At 37.8% G+C, this 13,630-nt stretch overlaps 1 non-coding gene across 1 annotated transcript; it reads right to left on the reverse strand.

The window, feature by feature from the left end:
• Positions 1-13,267: 13,267 nt before the first annotated feature.
• Positions 13,268-13,374, reverse strand: LOC133781091 (small nucleolar RNA R71). The gene has a single exon (XR_009869887.1). It is a non-coding gene; the product is annotated as a small nucleolar RNA R71 (small nucleolar RNA).
• Between the last annotated feature and the right edge of the window lie 256 nt (positions 13,375-13,630).

A 13,630-nucleotide genomic window follows, 5' to 3' on the forward strand; every position in this document is an offset into this window, starting at 1 on the left:
TCTACGTAGATCTATTTTCACACATGGGGTGGAGTAATAATATGGAGGAGTATAAAGCAAGCTTGCATTGTTGACTCCACCATGGAAGCAGAATACGAAGCTCCAAGCACAGCAGCTAAGGAGCTATATGGATTAGAAAGTTTTTGGGAGATCTAGAATTTGTTCCAAACATGGATAAACCAATCGTACTTGTAATATTCACTTCTACTAGTAAGTGTATTATGCTAATCTGGCTTGGGTCAGGGTATTATGGTAAATTGTATGATATTATGCGTTTAATTATATGAACTATGATATGCATGATTTATAGTATGTTTATTTTATGTTACCTTCAGGAAATCCACACACATTAGTTTCTTTAAGCATTAGGGGCCAAAGTGTGATAGAAGTTTATTTATGGGGCTCAAAGTAGAATTACGGGTTTTATGAAAGAAAGTGTAATTATGAAAAGATATAACTATTAGTTTCGAATGGAAATTACAATAAAGGGCTTAAGTAATTATTAAGAAAAAGTTAGAGGTAGGGGATACTAGTGTAATTTAGATTTTAGAAAATTTAAATCAGATTAAATAATTAATTAATAAAAGAATAGTTTTATAAGTCGTAGGAAAGTTTTAGACATCTAGGATTAGCAATATACGAAAAGAAGACAGACCAAGAACAATCCTCTCGCTCTTGACTGAGTCTTGAAGCCTAAGGTTTTGGAGGAGATCATCAATGTGCGTTATTGAAGGGCTAGGAGATCTCTTAGATGGCAAGGATCTAAGTTTATGTGGCTGGAGATTGGTCTGTAAGTGTCCAAACCTTACTATTTAAATTTTTTTTGTCAGATCTAGGTTTTGAAGTTTTGAGACTGTTTCTATTGTTTCTGGGATTATGAATGTTTACTATAGGTTTAGGGTTGATAATATCTTGGTTCTAAGGGTTAGAAACATCTTAGAATAACTGATTTGATGATTTGGGGTTGAAGTTTTACGATTTGGTTCGATTCTTAGGTTAAGAAATCGCAACTACATTCTCTAAAATTAGAGACCTAGCGCAACTGCGCTACCTGACTGAATAGCCCAGGCACTATGTGAGCACGTCAACACAGAGTCACTGGCACGACCATGCCAGTTGCCTAGAATCACGTATTTTTGGATTTTTGTGCACCCTTTTAGAGATGAATTTGTACCTTTTTGAACCTTTATGTAGTAGAGTTTTAAGACTTTTTGAAGGGTATTGTGGGGATGACTTAACTTTAAAAATAATATGAGTGTGCCTTAATATGATTTGGTTTGGTTGGAGGTTTTATACTTTTATGTTATGTGTCATGTTTAGGCTCGCTAAGGATACTTGAAGAGATGCGTTAGGGTGTGCGGATCGCTGCTGCTTTTGAGGTAAGAAGAGTGGACACCTGCACACTGAGTGTACGCTGACGTACTTTATGGTAACAACTATTTTATATGATATGTTTATGCTAAAGTGTGAATATGATAGTGAATGATTATGTTTAATAAGCTTACATGTAATTGTGGTTTATGTGTTTTGTATGTGTATATGATAACTACGTGGCATGCTTACGTTTTAAAATGCATGTCTACCTTATGAAACTGCATGTTGATGTTATGTTGAAATTGCATGCTTACGTTATACGACACTTTTCCAACTCAACTTGGGCTATGTTATTTCATGTTTTATGTTATATTTATCTTTATTTTTATTGTTTTGAACTCCTGGTTAAGATTATGGGGTTGTATCCTACACAGCTCTTCTTGTCGGGCTTTGGGTCATGGGTACTCTGTGCTGCAGGTAAAGGCAAAGATGTGGTTACTAAGCAATAAGTTGGTGAGCTTTGGCAGAGGGCATACATGTCAAGGGTTTAATGACCATAAGGGATCAGACCTACTAATTGGGAAATTTATTAAGTATTTCTAGAATGATCTTTTAGTTTTACTGTTTATATTTAAATTTTGTTTATTTTACTTTATTTATGATAACTACGAAACTCTGAAGTTTCATTCTTTTAAACGTTTGGATTGTATTTATGATGGGTTTTCTATAAATAAAAGATTATTTTACTTCAAAACTCAATTATGATGGTAGTTAGTTAATGGTTCAAGAAATTGGGGCGTTACAGTTGGTATCAAAGAATGGTTTTGTTTCTTGTAGACTATTCTGACATGTACTCTCGCCGCTGAAGACAAGCTCGACTTATTGCACTGTAAGCTTTTAACATGTGCATCGGAATAGTCGAACATGTTTTGAGTTGTCTTGGTTATGTGATTATTTTCCTTACGTGTTTTAGTGCCTTATCTTCATATATAGAGTAGTTAGTGTGGCTTGTGTGCTTAGAGTCCCTAAGGTTCGTTTAAACAAGACTCAACGAAGGAAGTTAGCAAGAAGGATAAGGAAGGTGCTAAGTACAAGTGTACACTTATGGTCGTCACAAGACAATAAGGGTTTGCAATGGCTAACGAACCATCTGATCAAAGAATTTTTTTTAGAGTTGTTAGATAAGCTCAAAAATTATTTTCATGTTCATAGAATGTGGTGGTAGATGTTTCATTGTATGCGGATTGGTTTTAGTTGAGCTATCTTTTTATTTTGGTTTGTGAGATTTGTGAATGAAGGATGTGTCAAGGTATTATTGTCTTTATGATAGGGATTGGTTTTTTGATGGATTAAAAGTATGCTAATCCCTTTACGAAGACGCTGCCTGCTATGAGTTTTGATAGTCATTTCTTAGATTTAGAATTACACGACCTGTCTCATTTGCTTTAGGGCAACTGGGAGATTGTTAGAATTTGTGCCCTTAAAGTGTATTTCTGTATGAACTATTACTGTTAATTAAATAAAGTTAACTTTTTTACTCGTATTCGTATTTAATTATACATGTCAATTATCGTGAAGATCCAATATTATTGATGTGGTCTTGAATTATGTATGTGTATAATGATATATGTACAAGAGGATTTAATTAAAGATAATAATATAAAAATTGTCTGTAATCGCTAAATAAAGTGAGAGCTTTATTTAATAAAGATTATAAGTATGGTCTATCTTCTGCTTAAGACAGAGAGATTTATCCAGATTGTTAATGTAATGCCCCGATTTTCCTAATAAGGGTTAGGACCTTGATTAGGAGGCCGGGAGGGTCATAATTGAGTTATGATGCTATTTAATGATCATATGCATGTTTATGTGAATTATATTATTATATGATGGTAAATGCATGCATATGGGTGTATTTATGATTATAAGGGTATTTTGGTAATTTGGCCGTTGTGGGCATAATTGTGTATTTTGGGTGCATGTTTGTGAGTAATTAATATGGCCACATTATAAGGTGGATTGGTTCAAGCTACTTGGCATGAGACGATCATGGAATGTAAATGTTCGGTCTAGTCATAATGGGTTTTAGTTCGGGGCTCGGGGTGAGTCTCGAGGTCATTTCGATGATTAGAACATTACCGGGAATTAAAGGGTAATGGGATATGATTTATTGGCATTTGAGAATATTGAGAATAGCGGGACTTTGAGGGTGTTAATTATAATTAACGAGATAGGCGAGAAAGGACGGTTTTACCCTTGGGAGACTTTAGAAGCCTTTATTTGACCTAGGGGCAAAATGGTCTTTTCACCCCTAAGATATATATCAGCCTTTGTGGTTAGAAAGCTGTAGAAAATGTTAGAGAAAACAGAGCATCCTCATCTTCATTGCTTCTCTCCTTCCCGTACACCATTTCTCCTTCATCTTCCTTTCAATTTTTGAGAGCCAACTTGAGGTATCAAGCTAGGAGATCAAAGGTGGGGGCTTAGGACTTTTGTTCAATCATTGAAGGGGATTTAAATCAAGCTTGAGGTAAGGAAATTCAATCATGAAAATCTTATATACCCTGTTTTTCTATTAAGTTTTCAGTTGAGGATTTTGATGTGTTAATTGAGAATTAATGAAAGTTCTTGAATTTGGTTACTTGGGTTTTGATGAGGGTTTGATATAGATGATGTTTAGGGGTTGGATTGAGTGTTTGGATGAGGTTTGGGACTGGTTTGAAGGATTGGTTTCAAGGAAAAACGCAAAGGAAGAAAAGTTGTTGCTTGCTGTTTTGCGTAAAGGGCCGCGGCATGGCTATGGTGAGCCGCGGCCTATGTTGGTTTTTGGGGAGGTTTTTCCTCTGTCTGAGGGTGAGCCGCGGCATGGCTAGGGAGGGTCGCGGCCCATAAGGGCATTTTTGGCCAGAAATGGGTTTTTGACTTGGGGATCTAGCCTTAGGCCTCGGGGTCGATCCTACTACCCGGTTAAGTGGGGATTGATGTCCCAGAGGCTAGATATTGGTTTGGGAACCTATGTTGATTATTTTTATTGATGGTATCCTATATTTGATTATGACTAGGTGACCGCTAAAGGACTAAAAGTTGATCGTTCTCAAGGGTCGTTCTTTTAATCATTCTAGCTCGAATCTGAGGTAAGAAAACTGCACCCTGTGTAAATGTGACATGCATGGCTATTCTTGATGCATGTTGGTTGATTATTAAACGTGACATGCATGGCTATTATTAGTGCATGTTGGACTGTTAAATATAATGCATGTGATGCACGAGAAACATGTGATTAGGACATGCTTTGTATACTTGTATACTGAGTATGATATCGTTCAGAGCTCGAGCCTTTGTGTTTTTGCATGGTCCTAATTGTACTAGTACTTGTTAAGTAAGCATGCTGAATACCTTGTTTATGGATATTGGACATGTGATATATGTTTGGTGGCATGGCTTACTTGTGTATGGCACTGACTTATTAGTCAGATTCTGCAATGGTGTTAGATCCATCTGTGAAGCTGTGATTTATTAGTCAAGTTCACAATGAGTTGAACACTGGTCATGCTTTACTGACTTAAGAGTCAGAGATGGCATAGCGTCATGAACGCTGAGCCAAATGAAGATTAGATCTAATCGATATTAGCATTGAATGGCTCTATGGCATTAATGCTGGACCGACCCTAAAGTCGATGAACTTATAAGCGCTTGGTTAGTCTGAGACTAGTTACTGAGAGCCAGGGCATAGGGCCCCGGTGACTGTCTGTCACATGGCTAGGGAACGTTGTTCCACAGTTACGACTCTAGATACGGGAGGAAGGTTATGTTGGTGACTAATCACCATGCACCTATCCTGTTGAAGCTAGTGAGATGCTAACTCATTTGTTAAGCCCTGGTGATCCTATCATCACATGGCTAAAGGGTGCTGTTCCCATATTAGTGACTTTTGATATCTGTTAAGCCTTGGTGATCCTATCATCACATGGCTAAAGGGTGTTGTCCCCATATTTGTGACTTTTGTGATAGTCACCTATTTGTTTGGACTGTTGGTCCTGAATAATTAATACAATCACTGTTGATATTACATCATGTTATATTGTGTTTTCTTGCTGTGCTTCGGCTCACGGGTGCTATGTGGTGCAGGTAAAGGCAAAAGAAAGTTGGACCATCCTTGAGTTGGAGAACTTAGGTGATGACGTGTACATATGCAGCTGCTCGTCCGCCACGGCCGAGGTTTCAAGAGGAACTAGGGTTAAACCCTGTTTTGCCGCATAGAACGGCCTGTTGTAAATATTTTCTTGTAATAGACTCTTAAAATATAATTTTGGGATCCCAGCATATATATTAAACGTTCTAATGAAACGTTACATCTTAACCAAAAATTTTAATCCCTAAACCGCTAATCATACTTAGTTACATGATTTTGGCCAAATAACTCGATTAGCGAGTTTAGCACTGTTTACAAGGCACACCGTAACGGTCCCTGGAGTTGGGGCGTTACAGTTAAGTGTACAATGAAAAGAAATAGAGGTATCGTATACAATATACATTGTATTGGACTGGGACATGATGAAAGAAAGAACTTCTAATAATCTCCGTTAAAATATAAAAGTTCAACATTCATTAATCGATGTTCGTTTGAGACTTGACCTCAATATTGAAGTGAGTAATAAACTCATATTTGTGCTTTTATGACTTTTGACTTATCGGGTAAGGTTCAATATTCCTACGATCGAATTCCTGATATCTTGGAGTCATTTATTTGTAAGTGGGGGAACATACTTCATAGATATGGAATCTGCTCCTTACTTAAATAAAAGCAGATTTGTTGTTCCTTTTAGTGTTGATTCAGGACTTGAACATAGAGCGCTCAATTTTTGTTAGTGAACATAAATGTCATTCTATAATAAAATTTGTAGAACAATTTTCATTAGAGGATCAATGGAACTAATTGATAAAGACATAATTAGAGAGGTTAACGGACATTAATACCTAGCTTTAATTATGAACAACTAGCAGGGAGTCATAACTCATGAAATGATAGATCAATGGACGTCTTTATAGTCATAGCTTCTAATAATATAATAGTGTAGTTTTGAGAGTTCAACTATGAGTTTCTAGTGAAATAATTCATGGTTAATAACTTAATTAATGGAACTAAGAGTTAGTGAAATTAATTAAACTATTGGAGCATAGAACTACGGTTCCATATTGTCCCTATACTAGCTTGATAACACAGAGGTAGGATTTTGGTATTAAAAGGAAATAATTAAAAATAATAAAGTATTATTTTTAATCTCACAAATTAATATTATCTGTGAAATAATATATTTAATGGCAAATAAATTTATCTGAATAATTTTGTGAAATTAATTTTTTATTGAAAATTAATTTATTCATATTTCATTTTGTAGTATAATTGTATACTACATAAAATGATATGATAAAGGACAAACAAATAGTATTTTATAGAGATAAAATACTACAGGGTCCATAGCCACGTAGTTGGCGCCAACCTCAGTCCAAATAGACTATGCCCACTCATAGGCCTAATGAGATTAGGGCTAGGTCTTGTTTCTATTGTTATATAAATAAAACATAACATCAAGAGAGAAGAGAAGACATCAGATGCACTTCACGTTATTTGCCAAGAGAGAAAAATAGAGAACTTTCTTCTCTCTGTATTGTGAGAAGAACATTTTCTCATGTGTTGTGATTCAAAAGTGTGTTCTTGTGTATCCTACCAAATAGCATAGACATCCACTTGTCTCCTTCTCTTTGTGTGAGCCATAGTATGGAAGATGGTGGGTTAGGAGGCTAAGACGCTATTTGATCTACATGTGTTCTACTTCTAGAAAATGTATTTGTAATTTTCTATTTTATTCATATTCATGTCGCATGAGAAAGATCACATTCTAGTTATGGTTCCTAGAGTGATTCGATCTCATGCTTTAATAATTGTTATTATTTCTTTTAAATGTTATCACATCCTTCCGCTGCACTGTCAATCACATGATAAAATACTAACAAATCTTTGGCTATAATCCTTGCTTTGAAAGTCTCTACTTTCCCTTGCACCCAATGGGCCTGACATCTTCAGATGAGTCTACAAGTTCCTGGACTGGATTGGAATACATTGATTTCTTTTCTTGGTTCATGGCCTCTTTCCATTTTCCCTTTTCAAGATCTTCCTTTGCCTCCTTAAAGGTCAATGGATCGTCCTTGTCTGTGTATGAAACAAGGACATGTGCCTTATGTTCATAGCGGATAGGTTGTCTCACAATGCTCCCACTTCGACATTGCACTCTGGCTTCCTTTTCAGGAAGAGTGGTTTCTTCAGTTTGTCATTTATCATTTAATGATGATGGTGAATCATCATCATCATCATCATTTTTAGTTGTATCTTTTTGCTATAGAGTTGTATTTTCTTCTACATCTTTTAGTCTACCTATAACTTTTGTCATAGAGTTGTTGTTTCTATTATTCACTTCAACTTGTGCTTTCTATATTTACTTGTATTTTTACAATATATTTGTAACTTATTTAACCAATCATCTTGTCATTTGTATCTTTTTTCTAGAGTTGCAATAGTCTTTCTTATTTTCATTGAGGCAATATATTTATCTCTAATAGATTTTGGTATGGGTTGAAAAGGATGAACTTGATGATATTGGAGGTTGGATTCGGTCTATGATTTTGTTCATATTTTTTATGAGTTTTTGTTCTTTTCTTCCCATATTTTTTTGGAGTTTTGTTCATGTTTTGGCTGGGTATGTGTTCATGCCCATAAAATTGAGTACGGAAGAAAGGAAATAGATCATTTTTTACTATGTGTTTTTTATCTGATTTGTGATGTTGATGAAGATTTTGGTTTGGGTTGAAAAGGATGAACACGATAATAAAATCTCAAATTTGTCTTATTTAAGTTGAGATATTTGTTTTTATATTAATTTTCTTTCCAAGTGATTAATTATATGATTAATGAAGTTTGTAATTTGATTTAGGATAGATTAGTTTTAGTTTAACGATATATTTAGTTTTGGGATATTTGCGCATAAATTCCCAAAGTTTTCGTGTTTATACACTTATATACCCAAATATTTTTTTATGGTAAAACCACCCAACGTTACATTTTCCTTGCAGTCGTCACACCAGCGTTATTAAGTGTCATTTTAGCATATTAAGTTGCTAGGTGTCAACTGATTATTGGTCCACATTATATATATTTTTAAAATGAATTTAAATATTGTTTAAAATAGAAAAAATAATTAAAAAATATTTTAAATTATAACAATGAATTAAATATTCAAAATTAATTATAAAATCTAAAGTAAAAGAAATAAAATAAAATAAAATAAAATAAAGCAAAAATCTTTTCTTTTCCCAAATCAAAATCTTTACTTTTAGATTTCTCTTCTTCTTCTTCTTCTTCTTTTTCTTCTTCTTCTAGCATTCTTGTAGGGTCGATAGCTACTGTTGGAGGGGCTTGCTATGTAGAGGGTTGTCGTCGATGGTTGGGCTCGAAGGGTTGACAACGGGAAAAGGAGAGTCTGGGTTGCATAGAGACCTCAGGGGAGATTTGTGGTGTCTTCATCCCTGGAAATCTGCAATGCGACAGAGTAGAACGACGACAAGAAGTTGTGGTGGAGATGCACGCGATTCAAATGGCAAGAACAAATATGGGTTGATTTTATTTTTATTTTTTTTGAATTTTTTTCTCCCAAAATCCAGATTTGGGTTTGAATGTTCATTGATGTTAAGGATGATTTTTTTTGTTCATTGATATTAGAAATGATTATTTTCTTCACTAATATTAGAGATTTGTGCTGATTTTGTTTTTATTTTTTGGATTTTTTTCTCCTAAACCCATATTTGAGTTTTGATAACTTCATTTTAGTGACATTTTAGAATGTGTTTTTGTGGTAATCTTGAGTCTTTTATGTGTGTTTTGTGCAAGATTACGCTTTTTTTGTCTTTGTTATAGGTTGGTGCAGTGAATCACGAGAAAAATGTAAGAAGAAGTGAAAATGGTGGAAAAATGATGCTTTTGGCGGTTGTTGGACTCAAAATAACGCTAAGGACGATTAAAAGTCAGTTTTGGATGAATAGACGCGTTGAAAGAAGTAATTTGAGAGAAAATGGAATTAGAGCCGCGACTTGGACTTATAAGTCGCGACCCAAGGCGAAGTCAGAGATGCATGGTTGCTGGAGGCAATTAGTCTCGCGACTTGGACTTACAAGTCGCAACTCAAGAGGTAAACAGAGGCTCAGCTAAGGGAAAAATTGGACACGGGCATCGACTTGATGATGCTTGAGTCGCAACGCCTGCATACTTACATAGAAGAAAAAGGCTAAAAAACAGACACGAGCTGCGACCCAGAGAAGGCCAAGTCGCGGCCCGCTTATGAAATACACTGCTGATGTAATTTTTTTTACTATAAATTTGTATTAAGGGTTTAATTAAGTCATTTGGTTAGTTTTTAATTACGTTTTTAGAGACTAATTTTGATTCTTAGGCTAGTTATTCTGCATTTTTATATTTTTTCTTTCTTCTTTAAGTTTGTGAATCTTATGTTTTTGAATTATTATTTTGTTGATTTAGTCATGTATGATATTAGCTAAACATTTTTTATCTAGTGCAAGCGAAGCCGGGAAACAAACCGCAGCGCAACGACTAGGACTCGTGTCGGAGGAGTTTTGAGCGTGAGCTACCACTCATGCAGCGACAAGGACCTGCAAGCGGGCACCGCCACTAAGACTGAATGAATGCGGGCAAAAGCGATGACTTTCTTGATTCATTTCTTTTTTATATACGACATGAGGTCTTCCCAACGGCGGTTCTTTTCTTTCTCCTTCGTAAGAGCGAGTTATCTATTATATTGTTCAATACGTTCATGGATAATATCCACTATTAGTCGATAAAATTATTTCTTTCACTTCTGAATTCCAAACAACTCGATTTGGGTTTAATGTAGTCACTTGAATTTCTATCTAATTTAATTATGATGTTTTATTGATTTTTCTTCTCTATTCTAATCTATATAATGTGTGTTTAATACTAGCAAATACTTGATCAATATTTGCTTGATTTTATGATTTTGATTCAAAATTCGAAAGATGAGAATTGAATATGCTATCATTATATAGACATAGATTGCATATTGGACGAAAGTACCTGTATGACTTATGTAGTAATTAGGTTTCCATGCTTAATGTCTTCTATATGTTTAAGTTTATCACAGAGATGTAGACAACCTGCATATAGGTTGAGATCTTATATCTTGAAAAAGAATAGCAATCGATTTATGTTAACCTGCTATTAGAATAGGAAGAAAGAAGTTTAGAATTGATTAATAAAATTAGTAGAATGAGAAGTTGATGCAATTAAAACCCTAGGTATTTTTAATAGTTATTTAAATCTTTTAATTAGTAATTCTTGTTCTTAGTTTTTGTTTATAATTTTAAAATTAAATTTATCTAAATTTTGATTGCCAAATAGAAATTAAAAGAACAATTAGTGGTACTTGGAAGATAGTCTTCATGGGAACGATACTTTACTTATCATATATATTACTTGAATCGATTACGTGCACTTGCGTATATATATTTTCGCGATCAAGTTTTTTGCACCGTTGTCGGGGACTTAATTTCCAATATCAAATTTAATTGTTATTTGTTCTAATTTGGTATTTTTATTTTTTTTACACTTATTTGGATCAAGGATATATTGTGTTTCAAGAATTGTTGGTATATGCAAGGAAGTAGACAAAAGGAAATCATACCAATAGATCTTGAAATTGAGAGAACGTGCAGAAAGAATTGAAAGATAAAGAAACGGTTGTGTTGACGGTGAAATCTCGTCAACGAAATTAGATCGGAAAACTCAAAGGTAAGTCAGGCGATGTTTATGTAAGAACTGAGAATAAACTTATGAAAGGATAAACACAGATGAACAATGGAGTAAGAAATGTATATTGCTTAATAGCTTCTGCATACAATGAATTTTCCAACCCCCCTTTCAGGTGGTCTTATGGTCCATTTTATAGTAGGCTCTAATGGCCTTAGATACATAGTGGTCCAGGGGACCAAGTGGTACATACGTACTATGTCAGGGCAGTGGCTTCAGAGGTTGTGGTCGTACATCCCGTACAGAAGCAGGTGTCAGGAGGATGTCTCCACTACTTGTCGGTACCCATGTCTAATGCGTGGTGGCAGGCGTAGTGGCGCAGAAGGTAGTGGTGTCGGCTCTGACCTATGGCCGTAGACGTACGGACCATAACTCCTATCCTCGCATACCCACTCCTGGCGTTCCCACTACTTGTCTGGTAGGGGTACTATATCCGTACTCTGACTTCTTTAGGTTTGTAGGCACATTCCATATTCATGCATGTACCTTGCCCCTTGTGAGTATTCTCACCTCCAAGGCCATGGGCACGGGACCATGGGCGAGGCCATGGGCGAGGCCATGGACGAGGCCATGGGCGAAGCCCTGGGCGAGGCCATGGGCGAGTCCATGGGCGAGGCCATGGGCGAGGCCATGGGCGAGGCCATGGGCGAGGCCATGGGCGAGGCCATGGGCGAGGCCATGGGCGAGGCCATGGGCGAGGCCATGGGCGAGGCCATGGGCGAGGCCATGGGCGAGGCCATGGACGAGGCCATGGGCGAGGCCATGGACGAGGCCATGGGCGAGGCCATGGACGAGGCCATGGGCGAGGCCATGGGCGAGGCCATGGGCGAGGCCATGGGCGAGGCCATGGGCGAGGCCATGGGCGAAACCATGGGCGAGGCCATGGACGAGGCCATGGGCGAGGCCATGGGCCATGCCATCTCGCGAGGCCACTTGGTGCTGGGCCTCATGCGCGCGGCCGAGGCATGGCTGGGGCACCATTCCGCGAGGTGCCTTACTAGCGAGGCCACCACCAGCGAGGCCATCATGTGCAGCGAGGCCACCATCAGCGAGGCCACCATCAGCGAGGCCACCACCAGCGAGGCCACCACCAGCGAGGCCACCATCAGCGAGGCCACCATCCGCGAGGCCACAATCAGCGAGGCCACCACCAGCGAGGCCACCATCAGTGAGGCCACCATCCGCGAGGCCACCATCAGCGAGGCCACCATCAGCGAGGCCACCACCAGCGAGGCCACCACCAGCTAGGCCACCATCAGCGAGGCCACCACCAGCGAGGCCACCACCAGCGAGGCCACCATCCGCGAGGCCACCACCAGCGAGGCCACCATCAGCGAGGCCACCACCAGCGAGGCCACCAGGTGCAACTAAGGCGTGGCTTCGCTAAGTACGTGGTTGGTGCGAGACAATGGGAGCCCGAGGGCATCGTGGCTCCATCACGTAATTAAGTGCTTATGGGACCTTAGTGCGTGCCTTTGATCCTTTGAGGGCGTGGAATTTTGAGCCTCAACACTTGCCCCTCCAGGCTCGAGTCCAATTGTATGATGAAGTGGCCTTTATCCCTCTGTTCTAATCAGGGACTAGAGATTTCTTATTTGGTGGATTTTTGGTATCCACAGGTTGGATTTCACCATGGATGAGAATGTAAATAATGTTGTCAACAATGCAAATATGGGTAGTGCAACTGAAGCAAATCCGCCATTAAGGAACTATGTACTCCTTACTGTTACGGGGATACATTCAAGCATTCGTCCTCCAACTATTGAAGCAAATAATTTTGAGATAAAACCCTCAATTATTTAGATGGTGCAGAACTATGTACAATTTCGGGGTTTACCAAATGAAGATCTAAATCTCCATATCACAAACCTTTTAGAGCTATGTGCGACATTCAAAATGAATGGGGTGAGTACTGATGCTGTAAGATTGAGATTATTCTCATTTTCACTAAGGGACAGAGCAAAGAGTTGGTTGAATTCTTTACAAGCTAACTCTATACTAACTTGGGAAGATTTGGCTCAGAAATTCCTTAGTAAATATTTTCCTCCTGCCAAGTCAGCCAGAATAAGATAAGAGATTAATAACTTCCATCAACTGGATGGGGAATCTTTATATGATGCATGGGAACGATTTAAAGAGTTGCAAAGGAAGTGCCCACATTATGGATAGATAAGTGGCTGCTAGTTCATACTTTTTACAATGGCTTGGGGGGCAATACAAGGACAATTATAGATCCCGCATCAGGAGGAGCGTTTATGAGAAAAAGTACTTATTGGAAGAGATGTCTATGAATAACTATAATTGGCCTACTAAGCGTGAGAACAAGAAAGTAGCAGGATTCTTCGAAGTTGATCCAATTGCACTATTGACTGCTCTAGTGGCATCTCTAACCAAGCAATTGTAGCAAACTAATCTCGCCGCACA

This window comes from Humulus lupulus, chromosome 5 (assembly GCF_963169125.1).
Source record: "Humulus lupulus chromosome 5, drHumLupu1.1, whole genome shotgun sequence".
Classification (NCBI taxonomy): Eukaryota; Viridiplantae; Streptophyta; class Magnoliopsida; order Rosales; family Cannabaceae; genus Humulus; species Humulus lupulus.